The following is a 13,697-nucleotide window of genomic DNA, read 5'->3' as shown; positions in this document are numbered from 1 at the left end:
ATCAGCGCCCATCTAACTCTATTTCAGGCCCTTGTCTGAGGGCACAAGTTTTATTGTTCAAAGCACGCAACTCATGAGGTAATACAAAAAGTGATTCCTCTGAACAAACCAAAACATTTCCCAGAGGCCTTTTTCCTTGCCTATCACAGTCCTCCACCCTGGAAAGAGGACACATCTCTTCCTTAAAATTTCTGCTGAATCATGTGACAGCCTTTAACCCTTTCCTGTCTCTCTGACCCTCTCACATCCCCTCATCCACCAAGAATGGGGTCAAGAATACTTTGTTCAACAAGGCTGTCCCCTTTCCTAGGAAAATAAATTTGCATTTACCTGCGTCACACCAGGTTTATGGTGTACAATGAAAGTGTAGGACTGCAGAACCATATTCCAGCATATCAGTCAGGGGTTGGTCTCTATAGATTGCAGCCATGTGAGACGATTATGGTCATCAGTCAGAGTAAAAGATGGGCCCAAGCAGGTAGTGTCTCTAGGCCTTGATGGCCCATTTTATCACTAAGCTCTCCTTGATTACTAATCTGCTTCTCTCTCTAGGAAGGAGTTCTCTACTGAAGTGGAGAGTTAAGGCCAGAATGAACCACCAGATCATCTAGTTTGAACTCCTGTATATTCTAGGCAACCAATACCACCCTACATTCACTCGCTAAACCCTACAACCAAACTTAGACCAAAGTATTACAAAGTAAACCTTTATGTGCCACAGGCAGAGAATAGGAGGGACCACGGTGCACCAGAGCCCAAGGCCCCCACAATGGCAATGAAGTGCAATATATCCAGATAATCCTGGCAAGTGACCCCTACACATGCTGCAGAGGAAGATGGAAAACCTCCAGGTCACTGCCAATCTGAGCTACAATAAAATTCCTTCCCAACCCTATATATGGTGATCAGTTAGACCCTGAGCATGTGAGCAAGAATCAGCCAACCACGCCACTGAGAGAGAGAATGCTTAGTGCTACATCAGGGCACCAGCCCACCGCATCCTATGTCCTATCTCCAGCTGTGGCCATCCTTGATGTTTCAGGAAGGAGATTAAAAAAAACATGGTCCCAGAATACATTGGTGGGGGAAAATGCTTTCCTGACGCCTGCAGGTGGCAAGCTGAAACCCTGAAGCATGAGCTTTTAGAAACATAAGACATAAACTGGAAATGAGCCCCAAGGCTGTTGAGCTTTCCTCACCATCAAAAGTAACCCCATCAAACAATTGTACTCAGAAATTTGTCAAGTGTTTTCTTAAAACTAATAAGTTGTTTGCCTCCTCAACTCCTGTTAGGAGGTTGTTCCAGAATCTTACCTGATGGTTAGAAACCTTCTAATTTCAGCCTGAATTTGTTCATGGCCAGTTTATAAATATGTGTACTTGTGCCAACATTGTCCTTTTGCTTAAATAGCTCTTTACTCTCCCTGGTATACATAACGAGCAATCATAGCTGTTCTCAGCCTTCTTTTTGTGAGGCTAAACAAGCCAACCTCTTACAGAGTCCTCTCATGAGATAGGCCCTCCATTCTCCTGATCATCCTAGTAGCTCTTCTCTGCACCTGTTCCAGTTTAAATTAATCTTTCTTGAGCATGGGTGATGAGAATTATACACAGCATTCCAAATGTGGTCTTACCCATGCCTTGCACAATGGCATTAATACTTGTCTATATCACCTAATGTTGTGTGCTCCCCATCCTTTAGATCGTGCTAGAAAATGGCATCTGTCTGCAAGATGAATTTCTTCATGCAGCACTGGTTCTCTGCAGAAGAGCCGTATGCTCTTCCAAAAAGCTTCTGCACAAGTGGAGAACCAATGTATGTACCTTCCAGGGTGTTTTACTGCACAAAAGGTAAGGTATTAATTATCATAGATAATATGCTGCTATCCCCAGGAAGGATTTGACCTGCTGCAGTGGTTTTCAGGCCAAGGTTCAGTAAGCAGGCTTTTCAAACTTCTGCCCATGCCCTGGTGAGAGGAGAAAAGAAAAGGACAAGGAACTTTCAAGGGGATTGAGAGGGGTGAATAGGTCACTTTTTACTTGTATTGTGGGAGAAAGAACAACAGAGACATGGAAGTGTGGAAAAATGAAGAGGACAGGACAGAGAAGACCTGCAAAATTGTTACACGGTCTTAGGTAACAGGGCCAGGTTCTTGACTGGCAATACCAGTATCTAATCACCTGGGGAGTAAGTTAACTAAAATATTCCCACGGCCAACCAGGTAGGTAACAAAAGACTAGAGAGGGAAATTCTTCGAAAACAAACAGAAAATTTATTAAAAGAGTTACTAACAATGTCAGGGAGAAGTGTGTGTGTGTGTGTGTGTGTGTGTGTGGTGGGGGATGGGGGGAATAAAACAGTTTAAAACCATAAAACAGCAATTTGGCCCAAAGATGAAGCCCGGTCCCCAGTACAACCCTTGGCAATTTACACTTCTAACCAAACTAACTAAACCAAGGTACCCCAAAACTGTACTGTATCTCGAAGGATGGATCTCAAGTGGGATCAGCTGCGGGTGTTAAGTGACAGTCTCTTCATTGCTTGGGTTCGCAGGGACCTGGACCTGCAGTGGTTACCAGGAACAGGAGGAGCTCAGGACCTTCACTGCTTTGGAACCAGCAACCAGGAGACTGCTGGTGTTGGTAATCACTGGAACCAGAAACAAGGTAAGTGGATTCAGATGGAAGATACCCAGATTGGTGGGATAGATCAGGTAAAATGGTGAAGGAAGTCCTTGATGCCCAAACATGACAGTCACTGGCTGCCTCTCAGACAGCCAGCCCCACTGACAGGGTGTGCAGCCCTTATATGCCTTCTGTGTCACGCAAGTTCTAGTCCAGACAGGTTTGATCCAGTCTCCTCAGAGGCAGTTTCTGGGGCAAACCCTGTTTCCCGCTAAACGAAAAGATGCAAAAGTGAGTTGTAAACAACCAAAATTGGACTCCATTTTAAAAGATGGATTCCATTGTCCAAAATGCCTTATAACTAATTATTTTAATACAAATACAATAAATTCAAATGTGAATAGTGAAACAAGCATAAGTAAGCATGAATAAAAATATGTATAGGGAACTCCGCCCTACAAAATAGCGGAAGCAAGGGGGAACAAAGGCAGAGTATGCCAGGAAGTAGGGTGGAGGAGGAGTAGATCTTGATGGTGAAAGAGAAAACGTAAGAACGAAAACATCGGAGGAGAAAAGGAGCCATAAATAAGGAAGGACATGTTGCTAAGTGGGTTGAGGAATATTGTGTACATCAAGCAGAGGAATATAGGGGTATAGTAAAAATACACAAAATAGTCTAAAGAAAAGGAGTACTTGTGGCACCTTAGAGACTAACAAATTTATTAGAGCATAAGCTTTCGTGAGCTACAGCTCACTTCATCGGATGCATTTGGTGGAAAAAACAGAGGAGAGATTTATATACACACACACAGAGAACATGAAACAATGGGTTTATCATACACACTGTAAGGAGAGTGATCACTTAAGATAAGCCATCACCAACAGCAGGGGGGGGAAGGAGGAAAACCTTTCATGGTGACAAGCAGGTAGGCTAATTCCAGCAGTTAACAAGAATATCAGAGGAACAGTGGGGGGTGGGGTGGGAGGGAGAAATACCATGGGGAAATAGTTTTACTTTGTGTAATGACTCATCCATTCCCAGTCTCTATTCAAGCCTAAGTTAATTGTATCCAGTTTGCAAATTAATTCCAATTCAGCAGTCTCTCGTTGGAGTCTGTTTTTGAAGCTTTTTTGTTGAAGTATAGCCACTCTTAGGTCTGTGATCGAGTGACCAGAGAGATTGAAGTGTTCTCCAACTGGTTTTTGAATGTTATAATTCTTGACGTCTGATTTGTGTCCATTCATTCTTTTACGTAGAGACTGTCCAGTTTGGCCAATGTACATGGCAGAGGGGCATTGCTGGCACATGATGGCATATATCACATTGGTAGATGCACAGGTGAACGAGCCTCTGATGGTGTGGCTGATGTGATTAGGCCCTATGATGGTATCCCCTGAATAGATATGTGGACAGAGTTGGCAACGGGCTTTGTTGCAAGGATAGGTTCCTGGGTTAGTGGTTCTGTTGTGTGGTGTGTGGTTGCTGGTGAGTATTTGCTTCAGATTGGGGGGCTGTCTGTAAGCAAGGACTGGTCTGTCTCCCAAGATCTGAGAGAGCGATGGCTCGTCCTTCAGGATAGGTTGTAGATCCTTGATGATGCGTTGGAGGGGTTTTAGTTGGGGGCTGAAGGTGATGGCTAGTGGCGTTCTGTTGTTTTCTTTGTTGGGCCTGTCCTGTAGTAGGTGACTTCTGGGTACTCTTCTGGCTCTGTCAATCTGTTTCTTCACTTCAGCAGGTGGGTACTGTAGTTGTAGGAATGCATGATAGAGATCTTGTAGGTGTTTGTCTCTGTCTGAGGGGTTGGAGCAAATGCGGTTATATCGTAGCGCTTGGCTGTAGACAATGGATCGAGTGGTATGATCTGGATGAAAGCTAGAGGCATGTAGGTAGGAATAGCGGTCAGTAGGTTTCCGATATAGGGTGGTGTTTATGTGACCATCGCTTATTAGCACCGTAGTGTCCAGGAAGTGGATCTCTTGTGTGGACTGGTCCAGGCTGAGGTTGATGGTGGGATGGAAATTGCTCCAACCCCTCAGACAGAGACAAACACCTACAAGATCTCTATCATGCATTCCTACAACTACAGTACCCACCTGCTGAAGTGAAGAAACAGATTGACAGAGCCAGAAGAGTACCCAGAAGTCACCTACTACAGGACAGGCCCAACAAAGAAAACAACAGAACGCCACTAGCCATCACCTTCAGCCCCCAACTAAAACCCCTCCAACGCATCATCAAGGATCTACAACCTATCCTGAAGGACGAGCCATCGCTCTCTCAGATCTTGGGAGACAGACCAGTCCTTGCTTACAGACAGCCCCCCAATCTGAAGCAAATACTCACCAGCAACCACACACCACACAACAGAACCACTAACCCAGGAACCTATCCTTGCAACAAAGCCCGTTGCCAACTCTGTCCACATATCTATTCAGGGGATACCATCATAGGGCCTAATCACATCAGCCACACCATCAGAGGCTCGTTCACCTGTGCATCTACCAATGTGATATATGCCATCATGTGCCAGCAATGCCCCTCTGCCATGTACATTGGCCAAACTGGACAGTCTCTACGTAAAAGAATGAATGGACACAAATCAGACGTCAAGAATTATAACATTCAAAAACCAGTTGGAGAACACTTCAATCTCTCTGGTCACTCGATCACAGACCTAAGAGTGGCTATACTTCAACAAAAAAGCTTCAGAAACAGACTCCAACGAGAGACTGCTGAATTGGAATTAATTTGCAAACTGGATACAATTAACTTAGGCTTGAATAGAGACTGGGAATGGATGAGTCATTACACAAAGTAAAACTATTTCCCCATGGTATTTCTCCCTCCCACCCCACCCCCCACTGTTCCTCTGATATTCTTGTTAACTGCTGGAATTAGCCTACCTGCTTGTCACCATGAAAGGTTTTCCTCCTTCCCCCCCCTGCTGTTGGTGATGGCTTATCTTAAGTGATCACTCTCCTTACAGTGTGTATGATAAACCCATTGTTTCATGTTCTCTGTGTGTGTGTATATAAATCTCTCCTCTGTTTTTTCCACCAAATGCATCCGATGAAGTGAGCTGTAGCTCACGAAAGCTTATGCTCTAATAAATTTGTTAGTCTCTAAGGTGCCACAAGTACTCCTTTTCTTTTTGCGAATACAGACTAACACGGCTGCTACTCTGAAACAAAATAGTCTAAATTTCAGGGAAATTATAATGGCTGAAAGAGACAAACACTAAATAAAAGGTGGGTTGTAGTAGAGGACATAGTGACAGGAGGAAACTGCAGGGTATCCTGATTTTAAGGACTAGAAATATGGTCACTGTATTAGTGAATGAATGGCTGAAAAACTACAACCTGGAATTTTTTCTTAGGCATGGACAGTTTTTGTTAATGCATTTAATTTTCCTGTTCAAGATGCTCCACTCATCAAGTCATATGGTGTATAAATGCTTTATGTTGCTCTTTGCTGAGTTAAGTAAAGCCTGTGTGTGTGGGTGGGTGAAAACTCTCTCATAGTTTAGTTGAAACTGGCATTTTTTCACTTGAACCAGATAAAGGTGGAGTCAGAGTGTTTTCTTCCAGGCATCTATTTATCATGGCGTACAGTTTGCTTTGTTGTTCAAATAATATACGACTCCACCCTCTTTCATTTATTACTCAGAAAGGGCATAAGGCTGTTTAAAAGAGTTTCTACGGTAGGGCTAATGAAGCCAGGTATCAGATCATTTCACAATGCTTTTACGACCAAAGCTTTGTAGAGAAGTGTTAGAATGTAGATATATCTGAGGTTGCAAAAAAAAGTCCACAAAGCTTAAGGAAATTTGGACACTGAAGTGCCCATTATTTATTTGGGGCTAGATAGTGCCCCTGCCTCATGAAAGAGGGAATAAGGAGCTTACCTCACCTTTTTGTGTGGTCTGAATTAGGGGAGCCCAGAACTGCAGTCCCTGTGTTTGACAGAGCTCAGGGTTTTGCTACCCAGATGGTCTCCGGGGATTATTTCATGGAGAGGGGGGAGTATGCACAACAATGGCTCTGCCTCCTTCATGTACTGGCTAGCAGAGTTTGCTGACCACATGGGAGGGAGGACATTGCATCCTGTCAAGGGGTGTTATGAACTGAACCCACCCCCTGCACAAATGAGAAGCTCCAGGAGGCATTGCTCTTCCTTGAGGCAGAATCCTTTGGCGCGCTCCCCAGGGGTGGTGCAGCTCTATGCTGCTTCTAATGCAGGGCTGTGGCTAAAAGCCATGGTGTAGCCCTTAGCAAATTTCTTATATTGCATGTGAAAAATTAATGTCATTCCTGTTGAGTAGCTTTACATTAAAAACAAATCTGTTCAAATGCTTTCATATGAAATTTCTGGACCACAAATTCCAATGAATTAGATGGTGTCATTCAGGTCCCTGGGAGGCACTTTTTGGCAGTCTCTTCTCAAGGGGCTTAGCAATAGAATAACAGGGGTGTTGCTGAGTAGGACTGAGGTAAATTGGCAGAACATGGTTTCTTCCACAGCATCTGATCAAATGTCTGCCTCAAGCCAACAGTAATTTGTTTCTCACTTTTATAGACATCAAAACTCAATGGAAAAGAGTTTTTAAATACTTGGCTAATTCCTATTTCAGCGGGGCTGCTTGAGAGTAACAGAGATCAGGATTTGTTCCATGGAGCTCTCATAGCTGGAGTCCAGGAAGCAGACTGGCTGTGATACCGTACCTTGATAAACTTAAGCTACTGTTTGTGAGCTCTATTAGGAATTTTCAATTCCTCTAAATGTAACCATCATCCTTTGTCAGCTGGTTGATAGCTCCAACCAACTTTCTGTTTTCTGATGACAGTTTTTCAGGGTCCCTGCAACAAACTATTATTCCCAGTTTCACTCACTAGACCACAGAACCAAGATCCTTCAAAATAAGTTTGTGCAGCACCTTTGTGCTGAGCACAATATAATCTGAAAGCAAAAGGTACAATTATAAAGGGAAGAGGATTTCCCAGAAAGATCAGGGAGGAACATTTCTTTTAGATGACTAATATAGGTAGGGATGGGCAAACCTTGTGCTGTTGGAGGTTTTGTTAACCTTATGAACTGTAGTTTCAGGTTCGCAGGGTTTGCAAAACTAGTTTGCATCTGCAAATGTTTTTTTCCCCCCTATAATATTATTTTCATAGATTATTCTTTTTTCAGCTAAAGAGAAGTCTCTGCTTCTGTATGTATTAAGGTTACAAGAACAATCTCCAAAAGTTAGGCTGGCACAAGTTAGTTGCCTGGGATACAATTTCTCTCCCTGTTAACTTTTTATTCTCAGTATGTCCATATTTGACTTATGTCCTTTTCAATGTTCGACATAGCTATGATATTTTGGGTTTTTTCCTCCTCTTTTTCTTTTTTTCACAATCTCTAGGCAGATAAAGGTACAAATCAGAATCAGGGTCCCATTGTGCTTAGCAGTGTGCTTTGGAACCCATAGTACTCAAGCAGGTTTGAAATTAGGCAAAATGTTTCCCTCAATCACTACTAATAATGTTGTAGTGTGTGTATGATTAAAAGTCCTAAGGGTTGCATGAAACTGTTTTTAAAAAAAGCTATTTTATGTTATATAACAACACATTATAAGATACTTTTGTACCATGCATGACTGTTCCATATTTATCACAGGTTAATTTATCCTACATGATACTACTCTATTGCATTTATATTTAAAATGTAATGTTGAATTGTAGGCACACGGAAATCTTCACACATTGTATGGTGATTACCTTCAGGGCAATAATCTGTAATTAAGGAACATTGTTTAATGAACCATCGTCTGAATATCTTTATCTTAGAAATGGAACCAAAAAGTTTTGTTTTGGTTTTTAGATAATGCTTAAACAGATCATTGCTGTATTCTGAATTTTGCCTTTAGCTTATGTCAGTAGTGTTAAATAAATGTAGGTGGGCAACCAGTAAGAAAATAAAAGCTATTTTTTATTTTAAAATACACTAATTAGGATTTCCATATGCAGTTTAATTGCCCTAATAAATACTACAATTCAATTTCAAAACAGTTAATCTTTTAAAGGAGCAGCAGTAGTGGGTAACTATGAAAATTTTCAAAGATGAAGGCATATTTTTGATTACTCAAATTAATCATTAACATCAGTTCTTACAAAGAATCACCTCAGGCATAGGTATAGGTATAGGGTGTGTGTGTGTGTGTGTAAAATATTAAAATAATATGGGTGAGAGTGAAGCTTTTTTTAAAAATAGAACTTAAAACACCATTGAAGCCAACTTTGATGACAGCTTCTTTACAGTTTTAAGCTGACTCTTGGGTATAAAGCTAATCAAAGTGGAATTTTAGTAAACTAGAATGTTAAAGCAATAGAGCACAATCTATACACTGTCAAGATGTAGAAGAATTTTCTAAAAACCCTTAGTGCAATTATAATAAATTAAGTATGTAAAATATGCTATGTGGAATTTCTGCTCTGTTTATTATTCTGCCATGAAAGGATTTCTCAATGGAATGAATGAATTTTACAAGACATTGAGATTTGTAATAGAAACATGTGCCTCTGAATATGTTGTTTGGGAGGACATTCATTTTTATAGGAATTCAGCTCTTTTATGCAATAATACCCTTTTAATTTGCATTATTGCAAAAACATTTAATATTAGAGCTACTGACAGAAATGTCATTTACTACAGGTAAAAGGATGGATTGACAGTTTTCAGTTCCCCAAGCAGTTTCCCACAACAGGTCTTCTGCGGATAAGCCAGTATGGCAAGTTTTGGCTCACAGTTTCAGTGGTTTGCAAATGATTTCATCTTGAAAATATGGGAGTTACTCAACAATTTGGAGCCAGATTATGATCTGAGTTATTATGGATTTATTCTGGTGCATCTCCGTTGATTCTACCAAAATTATTCCTAATTGACAACAGTATTATTTCCATCAGAATCTGGTGCAGTTTCCTATCCGGTATGGAAACTGGTGATAAAGAGAAGACAATGCTAGCTGAAAGGAAAAGTGCATGCCTCTTTGTTGCAGCTAGAAGAAATGATTAATTATTCTACTTGTAAAGACACCTCATGCTGCCTTTATAGCCTAGGTTTGTATCAAAGACCATCCCTACTAAATTACAGAAGACTATATAAATGTAGAGCTCATCTGTGCTGGGAAGGCTTGTAAATACTTTTCTGCTTGGATGCAAGCTACATTAGTGCTATTAATGGTGGAAGTTGCAGTGTTAGTGTAATGCTGACAGCGGGCCGGATTGAACCGGGGACCTCTGGAGCTTAGTGCATAAGCTGCTACCACATGAGCTAAAAGCCAACTAGCTGTTAGCTAAGATTGTAGAGCAGACTAATTTTAACTCTCTCTTTCTAAGTGGTCTCAGTGCCACTAGATGGGACAGAACACCACACCCAGGAGGTGTGTGGGTTACATTAGCAAGGTGCAAGAAAACAACACTTTTTTAACACCCCCCCCAAACCCCCTGTGCCCCATCTATGTTGGAGTTGCATCTGCGCAGAAAAATATGTAGTGGAGAGAAGACTTCAGAGGCGTCTTACTACTGCCTAGTCAAGAATTACAATTCACAAACAGTGTAATTAGTTATTTCAGGAGTGAATCAGTATCCCATTATGGTGTTGTGGCACTACTGATGTAAAATGAGTGGTCCTGAACACTTGTTAAACAGATGTCTGTTTTTGAAAGCATAGTGGGACTAATCCCAGTGTTTTAGCCATATTCCAGCTAAAATAAATATATTCTCTTTAAATTTGTCCTGTAATTTAAATGAACATTATACTGCTTTTCTTATCCTACACTACTGTATAATGTTGTGCAATGTTGAACTGCTTTTTTATTCCAGAGATGAGCAAAGTCATTAATATATGTGCTATTAAAATCTAAGATGCTGAGACTGTATTTCAGTAGCTTAATTGTATGATAAAAACACTGAAAACTACTGGAAAATCCTCAGAATTATTTTATGATTCTATGCATGAGGGATCTAAAGAGTGAATGTTTTGTGGCTTGATGGTGAAAACAAACAAGAGGCCAAGATACTATGCCCTGGTCTACACGAGGCGTTGAGGTCGAATTTAGCAGCGTTAAATCGTCCACATGATGAAGCCCTTTTTTTCGACTTAAAGGGCTCTTAAAATCGATTTCCTTACTCCACTCCCGACAAGGGGATTAGCGCTGAAATCGGTTTTGCTGGGTCGAATTTGGGGTACTGTGGACGCAATTAGATGGTATTGGCCTCTGGGAGCTATCCCTGAGTGCTCCATTGTGACCGCTCTGGACAGCATTCTCAACTCAGATGCACTAACCAGGTAGACAGGAAAAGGCCCACCAACTTTTGAATTTCAATTTCCTGTTTGGCCAGTGTGGCAAGCTGCAGGTGACCATGCAGAGCTCCATGCAGAGGTGACCAGGATGGAGTCCCAGAATCCCAAAAGAGCTCCAGCATGGATCGAAAGGGAGGTACGGGATCTGATCGCTGTATGAGGAGAGGAATCCGTGCTATCAGAACTACGTTCCAGTTTTCGAAATGCCAAAACATTTGTGAAAATCTCCCAGGGCATGAAGGACAGAGGCCATAACAGGGACCCGAAGCAGTGGCGCGTGAAACTTAAGGAGCTGAGGCAAGCCTACCAGAAAACCAGAGAGGCGAATGGCCGCTCCGAGTCAGAGCCCTAAACATGCCGCTTCAATGATAAGCTGCATGCCATTTTAGGGGGTTCAGCCACCACTACCCCAGCCGTGTTGTTTGACTCCTTCAATGGAGATGGAGGCAACACGGAAGCAGGTTTTGGGGATGAGGAAGACGATGAGGAGGAAGCTGTAGATAGCTCACAGCAAACAAGTGGAGAAACTGGTTTTCCCAACAGCCAGGAACTGTTTCTCATCCTGGACCTGGAGCCAGTACCCCCTGAACCCACCCAAGGCTGCCTCCCGGACCCACCAGGCAGAGATGGGACCTCTGGTCAGTGTACCTTTTAAAATACTATAGAAGGTTTAAAAGCCAGCATGTTTAATTATTAATTTGCCCTGGCATTCATGGCTCTCCTGGATATACTCCCAAAGCCTTTGCAAAAGGTTTCTGGGGAGGCAGCCTTATTCCATCCACCATGGTAGGACACTTTACCACTCCAGGCCAGTAGCACATACTCGGGAATCATTGTAGAACAAAGCATTGTAGTGTATGTTTGCTGGCGTTCAAACAACATCTGTTCTTTATTATCCTCAGGAGAGTGATATCATTCATGGTCACCTGGTTGAAATAGGGTGCTTTTCTTAAGGGGACATTCAGAGGTGCCAGTTCCTGCTGGGCTGTTTGCCTATGGCTGAACAGAAATGTTCCCCGCTGTTAGCCACGTGGTGGGGGGAGGCAAAATGCGACCTTGTAACGAAAGCGCACATGCTATGTATGTAATGTTAACAGCAAGCTTTACCGTGAAAGAGTTACCCATTGTTCTATAAAATGTGTCTTTTCAAATACCACTGTCCCTTTTATTTTCTCCACCAGCTGCATGTGTTTCAAGGATCACAGGATCTTCTCCTTCCCAGAGGCTAGCGAAGATTAGAAGGCGAAAAAAACGCACTCGCGATGAAATGTTCTCTGAGCTCATGCTGTCCTCCCACACTGACAGAGCACAGATGAATGCATGGAGGCAGACAATGTCAGAGTGCAGGAAAGCATAAAATGACCAGGAGGAGAGGTGGCAGGCTAAAGAGAGTAAGTGGTGGGCTGAAGAGAGGGCTGAAGCTGAAAGGTGGCGGCAGTGTGATGAGAGGAGACAGGATTCAATGCTGAGGCTGCTGGAGGATCAAACTAATATGCTCCAGCATATGGCTGAGCTGCAGGAAAGGCATCAGGAGCATAGACCGCTGCTACAGCCCCTGTGTAACCAACCGGCCTCCTCCCCAAGTTCCATAGCCTCCTCACCCAGACGCCCAAGAATGCGGTGTGGGGGGGGGCATCCGGCCGCCCAGCCACTCCACCTCAGAGGATTGCCCAAGTAACAGAAGGCTGGCGTTCAACAAGTTTTAAACTTTTAAAGTGCTGTGTGGCCTTGTCCCTCCCTCCTCCAGCACCCCTCCTGGGCTACCTTGGTAAGTATCCTCCTATTTGTGTGATGAATTAATAAAGAATGCATGAATGTGAAGCAACAATGACTTTATTGCCTCTGCAAGCGGTGATCGAAGGGAGGTGGGGAGGGTGGTTAGCTTACAGGGAAGTAGAGTGAACCAAGGGGCGGGGGGTTTCATCAAGGAGAAACAAACAGAACATTCACACCGTAGCCTGGCCAGTCATGAAACTGGTTTTCAAAGCTTCTCTAATGCGCACCGCACCCTGCTGTGCTCTTCTAACTGCCCTGGTGTCTGGCTGTGCGTAACCAGCAGCCAGGAGATTTGCCTCAACCTCCCACCCCGCCATAAACATCTCCCCCTTACTCTCACAGATATTGTGGAGCGCACAGCAAGCAGTAATAATAGTGGGAATATTGGTTTCGCTGAGGTCTAACCGAGTCAGTAAACTGTGCCAGCGTGCTTTTAAATGTCCAAATGCACATTCTACCACCATTCTGCACTTGCTCAGCCTGTAGTTGAAAAGCTCCTGACTACTCTCCAGGCTGCCTATGTATGGCTTCATGAGCCATGGCATTAAGGGGTAGGCTGTGTCCCAAAGGATAACCATAGGCATTTCAACATCCTCAACGGTTATTTTCTGGTCTGGGAAGAAAGTCTCTTCCTGCAGCTTTTGAAACAGACTAGAGTTCCTGAAGATGCGAGCGTCATGTACCTTTCCCGGCCATCCCACGTTGATGTTGGTGAAACGTCCCTTGTGATCCACCAGTGCTTGCAGCACTATTGAAAAGTACCCCTTGCGGTTTATGTACTCGCTGGCTTGGTGCTCCGGTGCCAAGATAGGGATATGGGTTCCGTCTATGGCCCCATCACAATTAGGGAATCCCATTGCAGCAAAGCCATCCACTATGACCTGCACATTTCCCAGGGTCACTACTCTTGATATCAGCAGATCTTTAATTGCGTTGGCTACTTGCATCA

General features: G+C 43.1%; 1 long non-coding RNA gene across 1 annotated transcript; it reads left to right on the top strand.

Moving 5' to 3' along the window:
- The first annotated feature begins 1,204 nt into the window (after window positions 1-1,204).
- Window positions 1,205-10,664, top strand: LOC122456566. The gene is made up of 3 exons (XR_006275501.1): window positions 1,205-2,136; window positions 2,555-2,667; window positions 9,323-10,664. It is a non-coding gene; the product is annotated as an uncharacterized LOC122456566 (long non-coding RNA).
- Window positions 10,665-13,697: the final 3,033 nt, after the last annotated feature.

This window comes from Dermochelys coriacea, chromosome 1 (assembly GCF_009764565.3).
Source record: "Dermochelys coriacea isolate rDerCor1 chromosome 1, rDerCor1.pri.v4, whole genome shotgun sequence".
Lineage (NCBI taxonomy): Eukaryota > Metazoa > Chordata > Testudines > Dermochelyidae > Dermochelys > Dermochelys coriacea.
This window is presented reverse-complemented; position numbering and strand designations above follow the sequence as displayed.